General features: G+C 59.9%; 1 pseudogene; it reads right to left on the bottom strand.

The window, feature by feature from the left end:
* Positions 1-2,231: 2,231 nt before the first annotated feature.
* LOC105535397 overlaps positions 2,232-6,163 on the bottom strand; it is a 22,259-nt pseudogene continuing 18,327 nt past the window's right edge.

Genomic DNA, 6,163 nt, shown 5'->3' with positions numbered 1-6,163 from the left:
CGACCTCCTATTTCATCCTGTGACTAAGAACGCCTAGCCTCCTGGAAATGCGGCCCAGCAGGTCTCAGCCTCCCTTTACCCAGCCCCCATTCAAGATGGAGTCGCTCTGGTTCACGTGCCTCTGACAAGTTGGCGTGGGTTGAATGTTCTCTAGTGTGTGGTTGTTGGAGCCGTTCCTAGGAGTAAGAAGTATTGTCAGTAGGAAATAGGCCTCTATTAGCCCTGGGGCTGGCAGTCTGCCCCAGTAGGTCGACCTCATTTTAGTGGTGACCAAACTGGGGCTCAGAAATCAACTCCCTCACCCCGCACCCCCAGACTGAGTGGTGGGCTGGGGTTTGAATGTGGGGCTTGAAGACCCATCATCTCCTCTGGTCCCCCAGTCTCTGCTGCCCAAGAGGAACAGGATCCCAAGATCCCAGGATCCAGGCCCCTCATGGCACCAGCCAGGGTGGGTGGAGATGGGGAGGCACAGTTCCAAAGTCCCCCGGACTCTGAGGCAGGTCGGGGGCCGAGAGCAACCCGGACCTGCGGACCCCACCCTGAGAAGAATGGCTGCAGGCTCGGCCCAGCGGGCAGGAGGTCTGTGTCCTCAGTAAATGTGACGGCGCTTCCCGCTGCTCCAGCCAGGCCGAGCCCTCTTCATGTTTCCAATCATGTGGCCTCCAATTCCCAAGCTCAACCCACAGAGACAGCGATCTGGGGTCAACATGAATGAGGCTTGTCAGCAGCTCTGACCCGCTGCTTCCTGCCAGCCCCGCGGTCGGTGCTGGAAAGCTCTCTGCTGCCCCCTGGTGGGGAGGCTTGGGGCAGGGCTCTGGCTGCAAGCATGGGGCTTCCCTGTGGCGCTCCCAGAACCTCCAGGCTCTGTCACCTCTGCTGGGTGGAAAACCAACCCAGGACTGAAGCAGCAGATGGGTGCCTGATTCCTTCTCAGAGCTGCGCCCACTGGCAAGTCTCTCTCCAGGCCTCAGTTTCCCCTTTCATTAAACGAGGGGCTTGGGGGATACCAAGGGAGGGGTAACTGCTTAGTGAGGATGGGAGGTTTCTTCTGGGGAGATGAAAACATTTAGAAACTGGATGGCGTGAGTGGTTGCACAGGACTGTGAATGCACAAATGCCACCACATGATTTGCGTTGAAATAGTTAATCACTTGTGATGTGAATGTCACCTCATTTAAAGTGTTTAAAAGAGGGGCCTGGGAGAGTGCAGTGTATGTGAGAATCACATGGGACACCCACAGTCTCTGAACCTCGGTTTCCTTGCTGTAAACTGGCAAAGAGACTGTGTGAGCTGTGTTCCCGGGGCCAAGAGATACCAAGAAGGAAAACCTGGGACTCCTGGGACTGGGATGAGGGCCGGGGGCCGGAAGGGGAGGGGTATGTGGGGACGGCTTGGGGGGCAGCCCAGATAAGGCTTTCAACACTGGACAGCAGCGTCTACACAGGCGGTCTTTGTAGATCCCTGCATCTCACTTCCCGCAGGGCTGACCAGTGGCCAAAGGTGGGACTGGCCAGGCTCGGCCCAGCCAAGTCTGGGAGCAGAGGACACTGAGTGAGGGATCCCCGGGGCCACCCTCACGGGGCTGTGGCTCTCCTGACATCACAAGAGAGGACAAGGAGTTGACTTTGGGTCCTAATGGGGGACACTTTCCTGGCAGCAGGCTGGCAGGGTGGTGTGTTGGTCAGTGTACTGGGCTCTGGGTCTCCGCCCCTACCTGCTGTGTGACGGTGGGCCAGACACTTAACCTCTCTGTGCCTCTGTTTCTTCAATGGTGAACAGGGGCACTAGCAGCCCCCACATCCGGGCACAGTGGCCTGAAGGTTAAAGGCAAGGGTGGCGTGAGACCTACAGCAAAAGCTCTGAGCAGGGAGCTGCCCAGGGAGTTCCACCACCATCTCCCCTCTGGCCGCCAGGGAAACCGAGGCTCATGGTGACCTGGCCCAGGTCTATTGGACTCGGGGTCCTTCTCATCCCCAAGATTAGAGGGCTGCCACCAGGGAAGGAGCTAGCCCCTAGTAGACACACCCCAGGAAGCACACAGGGAAGGATGCCCCGGGGACTTTGGTATGTTATTGCAAAAAAAAAAAAAAACAAAAACAAAAAAAAACCTTTATTGCTGTTTGACCCCTGCTTTCATGCCTCCATTTCCCAGAAAATGAACCACGGGAGACACCAGAAGAGGCAGGAGACCACCCTCCTTGCACAAAACCCACTCCCTCAGATGCTGTCCTCAGCGAGGGTGGCTGGGGGCCAACCTAAGGGGGCCCACCCGCAGAGTGGCAGAGGCGGCAGGTGGACCCTGCGGACGTTGAGCTCTGTGGTGAAGGTCCTGGCCTTCTGGTAGAAGAGGAGGACTTCTCGCGGTCCAGGAGGAAGTTCTGGTAGATGGTGGCCAGCCACGTGTAGATCTTCAGCTGTGCCTTCTTGTTGCCCAGGTCCACGGTGGCTGCCAGTGCCAGCTTGGTAGTACCCAGCTGCATCAAACGGGTCCTGAAGGGGACAGGTCATGCTCAGCAAAAGGGGGACTCGGAGCCCGTCTTCCCAGAGGCTGTTCCTGTCTCCAGGTCGTTCCACATGTCCAGCCAATGCTGGCTCACCCCATGTGCCCTGAAGCCTGTGACACTGCTGTGGTCTCAGCTGCAGGAGGTGGGGATGACCCTGACACCCCTCGAATACTTCAACTGTCCCTATGCCCCCACTCACATCAAGCCTCCTGCCCCAGTCTCACCCTCTCTGCCGGCAGTGGCTGCTTTCCCCATGGGCTGAGGTCAGGGCCGATCCTGCCTGCTCTGAGTTCCATGCAGGACCCACGGCTCCAAGCCCCAGCAGGGGCACAGCACTGAGTGACCCAGGGTCCCCTCTGGCCCCTGTCCTTGCTGACCATTTCCAGGCCCTCCACGGGCCAGGCCAGGTACAAAACCATCTCCCAGGTGTCCTCTCTGGCAATGTTCCCTGAAATACTGACGGAGTGTGACTCCCCAGACATCCACTCCTGTTTTCAATGCATCTTTGGCTCAAACTCACCATCCCTGGGTTGGCCTCCCAGACCTCCTCCTTGACCGTCCCACCCCCCCACCCGGCTTCTCCCCAGGTGCCTCCTCCACATGAGGGTCAACCAAGGGACCTAAGACTCGTGCCTGGCCTGTCCCCCTTTACCATCTCAAGATGGCTCCCAGAGCCAAGGACAAAGTTCAAGATGCAGCAGTCCATTCCCTCACTGCCCTGCCCCACACACGGAGCAGGGGCGTGAGAAGGCCCTGAGTCACCGCCCAGCCGAACACTGGCCTCTGTGCTGGGTGTGTGGCTGAGCCTAACGTCCTTGCTCCCAGGCTGAGGGACCTGGGAGTGAACACTGACCATACAGGGTGGCCCGGGCTGTGGTACAGGGAAACCCAGAAGCCTGTGGGGGCCCAGGAGGCCCCAGACTCAGCCAGGGGTGGGAGGCAAGGGCTTCCTGGAGTGGGGGCATCCCAACTAAACAGGAAGGAGCCAGCCAAAGCATATGTCTCTGCATATGCGTGTGTGTGTGCGCCTGTGTGTGTGCTCCAGGAAGGAGTTGCTCAGTGCAGGCAGGCCTGAGTGTGTGTGCCTGAGTGTGCGTGTGCCTGTGCATTTCAATGTGCCTGTAGTGTGTGCAGCAGCTAGTGAGTGGCAGGCTGAGCCAGGACACACCTAATCCACCCTAGTCCAGGGCTCACTCTCATGTGTAAACTTAAAGGGGACCCCATTTTAGAGGCAATCGGCAAGGATGCCCATTTACCCCTGCCTCTCCGCCAGCCTTCCAGGCCCCATCCAGCCCGGCTTTCTCGCCCACTCCTCTGGGCCCGGGGTACAGAGCCTCCTATACAAGGAGGAGGGCGTGGCCTTGGAAAGACAGCCTCCCTTGGGAATTCCGAGGGGGCCTCCCTGTGGGAAGCTGGCCTGCGCTGACAGCATAGTCACAATGAGGCCCAGAGGGCTGTGCCCCTCGACCCCAACCGTGGACGTTGGCCTCTCAGGTACTACTTGGCCCTTTCCTTCCTCCTGGGCAGGCGGAGTGGGTGGCAGGCTTGACCGAGAGAGAGAAAGGCCCCTTCTGGGAGGCCCGTCCCCTGGATTCCAGGTGAGCCCCTAAGCAGTGAGCAGCGTCCCTCTGGGCCTGACACCTGGCACCTCCCTGTCTGGCTGGGACTTGGGAGGTCACTGGGACAGCTTCTGAGCACCAGGTGTCGCCAGCACTGGGCGGGGGCCTCCTGGGCAGCCCCAGGCCTGTGGTGGGGGATTCGGGGTGGGGTCTTAGGGCTACCCCTGCTCCTCATGTTGTTCTAAGGTCCCCAAGATCTCGGTCCCTGGACTGGAGCGCCCTGGTTCCTCAGCCCATAAGGAGCACTGACACGGTGCCGGTGCGATGCTGAGGAGGGGCGGGCACCTGCTGGATAGAGGGGTGCAGATATCCCAGGTCTGAGTCTGCCAGTCCCAGCTCTCCACCCCTGCAGGACTAGGGGCAGAGGGAGTACAGGTCCCAGCACCTTCCCTCAAGACAGACCCGACCCAGCAAGGCCTCAGTCTGGTTGGCTTGGGCCCCGCCCCATTGCACCTGCCCTGCGCTGGGGTTTCCCTGTCTGTGAACCCAATGGTAAGACACTGGTCCCACCCCACCCTTCCTGGGTGATGTGAAGATTCAAGGTGTCTCGGGACTCCAGGAAGGAGTTGCTCAGTGCGGGCTGGCACACTGGGCAGGCTTCCTAGAGGAGGCGCCAGGATTTGGGTTGGATCTTGCAACGTGGATTCAATGTGAGGATGATGCCGTCCTCTGAAATGTCACTCTCCCGACCCTGTTTTCTTTGTTAAATGCACCTTGACACTTGACTGTCAAGACTCAGCTTTGGTGTCACCACCTCCAGGAGGGCCTCCCGACTACGATCTCCCTTTACCCAGAGGCCACCATTGCCCGCTCATGTGTCAGCCTCTTTGGCTGAGACCGAGTTCTTGAGGGTGGGGCCTGGCCATCTGGGGAGCTGGGTTTTACCTGCTAACCTTGCCGGCTCCTCCAGCTGGGTGCAGCTCCAGGGAGGCCACTGGGCCATTCCTAAGGAAGGCTGGAACCCAGGCCTCTGGGGTCCGGGTGGAGATCCCACTCCAAGGGGGCCGGGAACACCCCGAGCCCTGCCCCTCCCCACCCACCTTCAGGTCGTAGATGATGTCACGGAGCACCAGGTTCACCTTCAGGTAGTAGAGGGTCTCCTCATCGAACTCCAGCGGCGAGTTGCAGAGCTAAACGGCCTTGAGGTAGAAGTGCTCCGCCAGCTCGCCATCGCCCAGCTGCTGGTGCAGGGCAGCTAGCCGGTGGTAGGCCACGCACTCATTCAGCCGGTCCCCTGGGGTGCAGGCCAAAGGGGCAGGTGTGAGGACGTGGCTTCCTGGGGCAGGCAGGGCACAGGCCCCTTAGGAGCAGGTATGCAGACCCCGGGCAGCACCTGGCTTGCCTCCAGACACCTGTGGTCACCTGGGCAGCTCTGGCCAGTCCCTTTCGGGTTCCCAGACTCACTTTCCCACCTGCAAAGCAGAAGTAATAAGGCCTGCCCCCGTCTACTGTGAGGCTTTGGCAAGTTGGACTTGGATGGCCCAGCTCTGCTTACACATAGCCACCTGCCTTTGCTCACTGGTTTTAACCACGGGAGCCCAAAAGCCATGCAGTCCAGGTGCTCCCGGGCACCAGGGCTCCAGGCAACCCACAGACGTGACATCCGACTCCTGGGTGTGTCACGATCAGAGCCCCCTACCCTGGGGAGTCACTGCGTGCCTGAGCTCCAGGTCCCCCCACAGATGCGCAAACCCACCTAGGCTGTCTCCGATATCCTCCCCTTTCCAGGGCCAGTGCCGTGGAGCCTGCATTCGATGCATTCCCACACAGCTGCACACCTACTGTGTACTGGACCCGGGGCACAAGGTGCTGGTGCATGCGGCCTGCCCAGGGCTCCCTGTGTCTGGAGGAAGACAACCCTGGCACAGCACCAGGGGATGCCCGGCCTTAAGGGGCAGACTGCTGGAAGGGGAACTGGGACTTCTTCAGCCAGAGAGCTGTGTGCTTGATGAGGGTGGGAACGGAACAAGAGAAAGGGAATATGCCATTCAGCCTGGCACAGGGACCAACGAGATGCCTGGCATGTCTGGAAGGCAGAG

The sequence above is a fragment of the Mandrillus leucophaeus genome, unplaced genomic scaffold, assembly GCF_000951045.1.
Source record: "Mandrillus leucophaeus isolate KB7577 unplaced genomic scaffold, Mleu.le_1.0 Scaffold1458, whole genome shotgun sequence".
Classification (NCBI taxonomy): Eukaryota; Metazoa; Chordata; class Mammalia; order Primates; family Cercopithecidae; genus Mandrillus; species Mandrillus leucophaeus.
This window is presented reverse-complemented; position numbering and strand designations above follow the sequence as displayed.